This window comes from Periplaneta americana, chromosome 10 (genome assembly GCF_040183065.1).
Source record: "Periplaneta americana isolate PAMFEO1 chromosome 10, P.americana_PAMFEO1_priV1, whole genome shotgun sequence".
In the NCBI taxonomy this organism is placed as follows: Eukaryota; Metazoa; Arthropoda; class Insecta; order Blattodea; family Blattidae; genus Periplaneta; species Periplaneta americana.
In genome coordinates, this window is record NC_091126.1 from 130627819 (window position 1) to 130634816 (window position 6998).

A 6998-nucleotide genomic window follows, 5' to 3' on the forward strand; every position below is an offset into this window, starting at 1 on the left:
CCGCGACCCGAAGTGGACTTTGAAAATATTCGCTGTTCACGAGTGCGGCCACTTTTTTTTTTTTTTTTTTTTTTTTTTTTGACAGCTGTACATTGTAAGAGACTTCACAAACTCCCACGTGTCAATGTGAGTAGATTTAACCATTTTTACATGGAATTCAATTCAATATATATTTATCCAATTCATCTATTACAAATAAGAAATATTTGTTTCAGATAGTTGAGCATACGATGGTTAACACACTAATATAAAAACAACCCACTTTCCCCATCAGAAAAAGCCAATCACACCATTTGACTTCAGACTTCACGACTCAACATTCAGTAATACGTTTCTATTATCAAATAATTCTATAATATATTTATTATTGGTCAATATACTGATACTCACGCTTACACAATATGTTTATAAGTCATTATTAATGAAAGTTTATTGGCAATAGCACAATGCACCTATGATATTATTGTATTAAGATTTAACTTTCGTGAGTAATCATTTATTCTTCAGCAACATTTTATAGCCATGTAGGCTTGTGAATTTTAACATTTGACATGATTATGTTTTAATAATTTGTATGATCAATATTTGTCACTATGCTGAATACTTACATATACAATTTCAGTAAGATCATTATTATTTTCAAACATGAGGCCAGATTATTTTAATTGATTTTAGATTGATATTGTAAACACTTCGTACCTGATGATGCCCCATGAGGGCGAAAATGTTTGTATGATGACACAATACGATGTAAATATATAAAACATTGAATTAATTTGTTTTATATTATATTAATATTAAACCATAAGATTGAATAAAAACATTTAAATTTATTGATATATAGCATTAGAACAAATAGTACGGTATCAGCGCAGCCCTAGCGGATCAGATAACCAAAAATAGATCCTTTGCCGCAAATGCAAATTAAAGGCGGAAACACTAGGGCACGTGATCGGAGAATGTACAGCATATCCGGCAAGGGTCTACGAATATCCAGGCACAATGCCATTGTATAGAGGATAGGTCGTGAGTCCTAAATCCGAGAGTTTAATTTATCAAGCGAGATAAAGCACCTCGTCGGTGACGAGAGGTGTAAATCTGATCTTGTCCTAAAACACGAGAGCAGAGTTATCATACTCGATGTAATATTCCGCTACGACAACGCATCGTCTCTAACTGACGCGTACAAACAAAAAGCCAGCAAGTATCAGCCTTTGGCTGATTATCTGGCAGGTGCCAATAGTGCTCCTGATGGTTGAGTTCTACCAGTGATGATCAACTCTAGGGGAGCCATCCCAAAGGAAACCAGTGAGTCGTTAAGCACTATAGAATTCGCCGGTAGAATTTTGAAGAAATACATCTCGATGTTGGCGTTTGGTTCAAGTCTGGACATCACTTACACCCACATGGATTATACATAGTGCCTTCGGCGGTGCGCTCAACTAGGTAGAAATTGCCTGGGAAGCGTGATTGAATCCCATTTAAACGGAGAAGGCGTAGCGGAAACCGCCTATATGGAAGACCTCTCCGTGTGGGGAGTAGGCGATGTATGCATTATAAGACCTAGGTGTTGAGTGAGCGACAACCCTAATGTGAGGGAGGACGTCTTAAATGGCGCATCCCGCTCAACATTCAATGCAGGGCGTAACTCCCCTGTAATATTATGTCAAGTTAGATATCTCGAGTAGCCAAATGCCTCGTCATGTAATTAGTGACGCGCATGAATGGATTAACAAGATTAATGTGGTTTTAGGCGTAATAAGTCTACTTTTGATCAGATTTGTTATAATCAAATATATATTTGATAAAAAATAGGAGTATAAAGGCACAGTACATCAGTTATTCAGATATTTAAAAAAGGCATGTGACTGTTAAGCAGTTTTATATAATATTCTTAGGGCCGGTTGTATTGACCAGAATATTGTACGAAATGGAAACCTAAAAATTGGAGAATTGTCCTTCGAAGAGTTTGAAAAATTCAAATATCTTGGAGCAACAGTAACAAATATAAGTACACTTAGAAGGAAATTAAACACAGAATAAATATGGGAAATGCCTGTTATTATTCGGTTGAGAAGCTTTTGTCATCTAGTCTGTTGTCAAAAAATCTGAAAGTTAGAATTTATAAAACAGTTATATTACCGGTTGTTCTGTATGGTTGTGAAACTTTGACTCTTCACTTTGAGAAAGGAACAGAGATTAAGAGTGTTTGAAAATAAGGTTCTTAGGAAAATATTTGGGGCTGAGAGGGATGAAGTTACAGGAGAATGGAGAAAGTTGCACAACGCAAAACTGCAGGCATTGTTTTCTTTACCCGGCATAATTAGGAACATTAAATCCAGACGTTTGTGATTAGTAGGGCATGTAGCACGTATGGGTGAATCCAGAAATGAATATAGAGAGATAATTGGGAGACCGGAGGGAGAAAGACCTTTGGGGAGGCCGAGACGTAGATGGGAGGATAATAATAAAATGCATTTGAGGGAGGTGGGATATGATGATAGAGACTTGATTAATCTTGCACGGGATACGGACCAATGGCGGGCTTATGTGAGGGCGACATTGAACCTGCGGGTTCCTTAAAAGCCATTTGTAAGTAAGGGCCGGTTGTAAAAAGCGTTTGGACCGAGATTAATTGTTAAAAACGACCACCAGTTAAGTTGAGCCTTTATTTTTAGTTGTATAAACACTAATCGAAGTTCATGATATCTCAATCTAAAATCATATTTAACTCTCGAATTTTCTCAGATTTCTTTCCTTGAACCAGGAGCAGGAGCATTAAAATTTAATATTTAACTAGTGCAAATGTTGCTTTCAGGTAAAAATCTCTGTGAAGCAGACTTGAATAATTTCAAGTGAAAAATTGTTCCGGGGCAGGGTCTGCTTACCGGAAAGCTAGATTTACATAATGTTTAACTAGTTCTGAAGCATAAAGCAAGCATTTCCGTGTACCTATGTACAGTTTCCCTAGAAAAGAATGAGACGATTGGATATTCCTAAGTCTCAGATGTAAGACACTGCGCATGATCGGAGACCAAAGCACTGATACAAAAGATAACGAATATTGAGTTACTTAAATTCAGGCTATTTGGTTTGTTACTAGCATCGTTCCGAAATTCACTTCAAAAACTGCAAAAAAATATGATATTACGTAAATAAAAGATAAATATATACATAAATCGTGTAGTTAAATCGACAATGGACCATCATGACTAGATCGACACTCCGCACAGAAAGGAAAGCTATCGTGTCGTTTCAATAGATCAGACGCTAAGACTTTGCATGTTGTGTAAAAGAGCGAGTTCGATTCTCAGTCTACATCAACGAATTTTTTTGCCTAAATAAAGTTGAAATAGCTAAGTAACGTTGAAATAAAGTTACAAAGTCCTCAGATTAAGTGTTAATGATCACAGATAATACAAAATTACAAGTTATATTATAAACGTCAATCTAATGAAAGCATTTATACATACACACAATGTAAATGCATATAATTTAAAAACTAACAATTAAAATGAAATTAAAAAATAATCTTAAGCCACACAAACTTGTACAAAGGTTTAGAGTCCTTAGGCTATGTCATTTGTTGAGTAATTATTACAATATTTTATTAGTAGCTTTCCCATATGTGTAAGAAATGCACTCGCACAAAACAATTTTTGTTAAAAGTGTGGCTTTGGATTATTTTATTCTCACCCCTTCAGTTGATTTTAACTATTTTAACTAAGTTTTTGCAATTGTGTTTAATTTAATGTTCATTCAATTTTATTCATGTTATGATTGAATGAAAAAACACTGTTGCAGTTATTGACAAATTACATATATTAATACTAATTATAAATGCATCTGTTAAGTAACCAATTGCAGTATCTTTTGCAAAATCTTGAATGTTTAAGTTGTCAATAATATTTCTGTACTATATACTATAAGACGTTAAAAGAATTTGCAATTGATTTGGGATACTCTACTTTATAATCACTGGTTTCAATGAAAAAATATTTTCTTTCTTAGGATAGCTACAAGTTTAACTTTAATAATATTCCTAATAGCTTCAATTGCATTATCTGAATTTTGTATTTTTCTATTCAAATGTATTCTATTTCCCTCTTTCATAATTTCTTTTAAATTACACTTTACTTCTTATAGTATTTAAGAACATGAGGATCATTGCATTGCAAATCATTACATATAGATTCTTCTTTGTAAGTCCCTGCGTTATCTACACGTTTTTACTTTTGAAATTTTCACAACATTGAGTGGAGAACATTCACTGAAGTGATTCTGAAATTAAGTGAAAAATACAATACATTTAATTTTAATAGCAGTAGTACCAATATGACATAATTTTTTCCAAGATTCATTTTGTACACATAAATGTAAAAAATCACTAGATACTGCATTTACAACCCTTCTTTAAAATGAATATTTTGAAATTGTTCAGTGATATTGGAAACACTTAGGATTTGTTTATCATGTTCAGACAAGCCATTGATTATAGGTTCTGTCTAATAGGAATTGAGTCTAATTCTGTGTACAAAACTTATATCAATGGCTGTGCTACTTCAGCTTGTATGCTGGTGGGAAAATGACTACGACTAAGGTTTTCAGTTTCAAGGGGTGAATTTAATTTATTTTTACGGAAAAGTTCCGAGAGATAATCTATGTTTATGTCACTACAGATCACAAATTCTATACGAGATTTCTAAAGTCTTTTCGTTACAAATTCATTGTTGGCTATAAATATTAATAAATAATGTAATAAATATGAATGGTTGTAGTTAGAAGTCTGATTTACATTATAAAAAGCAAGAAGTTTCATTCCTCGGCAAGATTCGAACTTTCGATGTTTTGGTTTTGTCGTCCAACGCTTAAGTACGGACTTATTCAATGCTTATGTTAATAACCTGCAATTTAGCTGTAGCAATGTGGTGTCATAACTTGGGGTTTGTTTACTTAATGTAATTAAATTTAATTTGATTAGTTTCCCAACAATTGTTCTTCCTGTTATATCCTGTTATTTAAATATTTAATTTAGGGTTGATTTATTAACTCTTACTGTGCAAGATACCCCTTATTTCAGTAATTCTATATCACGTTAAATAGTCATTGTCTACACTAAACTATTATCGTCATCTCTCATTTCTCATCGTAATTGCGAACCGACGTGACATGAGACTGCAAGTTATAGCTCTAGTTGAGGCTGGATATGGGGTTAGATCTGCTGGCCGTTTGGTCGGTGTTCCTGGAAGTACAGCCGCGAGGTGGGTTCATCGTTACCAAAATTCAGGGGAGGTCGAAAATCGACCTATTCCTGGGTGTCCGCGAATTTCTTCATTGGAGGAGTGGTGCCCCTTATTCGAGAGACTTCGACAGGACCCCTTTTGGACTGCTAACGAAATAAGAGCAGCATCTAACTTTCCCGGTTCTTCACAGCCTGTGATCAGCAGGTTGAGTAACCGCGGTATTAGGAGCCGGAGGATTGCGCAAATGGAAATATTGGGGGAAGCACAATCTATCGACGGTCTTGCCTTCGCTGACAATCGAGTGGAGAAATGTAATTTTCTCCGACGAAACAAGCATCTCGAGTGATTACGAAGATCCTGTCCGTGTCTATCGTGAGGATGGTCTCCGATATGATCAGCGCTATGTGCACCGACGTGAAAGATCGGGACGCTTTAGCATGTCGTGTTGGAGGTGGATATCTTACGATGGACCTGGGGTTATAGAACGCATCGATGGTCTTTTCAATGCTGGAACTTACGAGTACATTCTGGAAAATATATTCCTTCCGTCCGAGAACGTTTTCCCGAAGGAACATTGCTGATCCAGCAGGATAACCATCCCGTGCACTATGCCGCAAGCATTCAAAGATGGTTTCAAAGGGGACCCGAGATCGAAATCATTAATTGGCCTCCGAAGTCACCTGATTTTAATGTCATCGAAAATTTATGGGCGGAATTGAAAAAGAGAAGGATAGCCACCTATGTCCACCGACGCACTCGAAATCGAGACGAACTTTGGGATCAAGTTGTTGACACCTGGGAAGATCTCGCCGGGGATTAGAACTTATTACACAATCAATGACATCCATGCCGGATCAACTTAGATCTGTAATAGAAGCTGATGTTATGTGGACAAGAGTTTAAGTTCACAGATCTCTTTGTTTCTTGTGATTTTTGTTTGAGGAAGAATACTTTTAACTTCCAAGTAAGATTTAATATTTAGACAGGTTCAGTCCACCTGTAAGACCCAGAAATTTGGCATAAATTATTACATATTTTTCGACAAATTACAGTCGAGGAACTCTGAACAAATACCTCAATAAAAAAAACGTTTTACCTGGGATCGAACACGAGTAGTTTCATTTATACAGTGGAAGCGACACGCTACTATATGAGCTACCGAGACAAGACAGTGACAGCGGCAGTCCAGAATGTAGATTCCATAGCTGGCAATTGCCATTCAGTACAGAGAAGCAATGATATTTTGTGACCCGAGCTATGTTGTGAAATCGTGGCCTTAAATAGCTGTCTTCTTCGTGATTCTTATTCTGGTCCTTGTCCTTGTTGTGGTCCTTGTAACAATTCTTGTTATACTTGTCACGGTACTTATGGTTACGTCGATATCGAGTGAAACGGGCTGTAGAACTTTAACTTCCGACGACCAAGAGTCGTCTCATTCTTTTTAAGTGTAACTGTAAAACAAATTTATTGTGGTGAATTAAGTCAATTTTGAATTATAGTTTAAATAGAATTGTTTAAAGATTGTGGAGTTTATTATTTGTCAAACTTGAGGTTATACATATCAGAAATGTGGAATATTAGCCTACATCCAAGATACAAATGTCCACTATTGTATACCATTTTGAAATAAACATGCAGGGAATTGTTGTTAATTTAATAAATTTAGAATCAAAAATATAAATGAGCAAGTAATAAGAAATGTGTAACTTATGAAATAATTAATATAATCAGCGTGTATATTTGTAAAGTTATTCG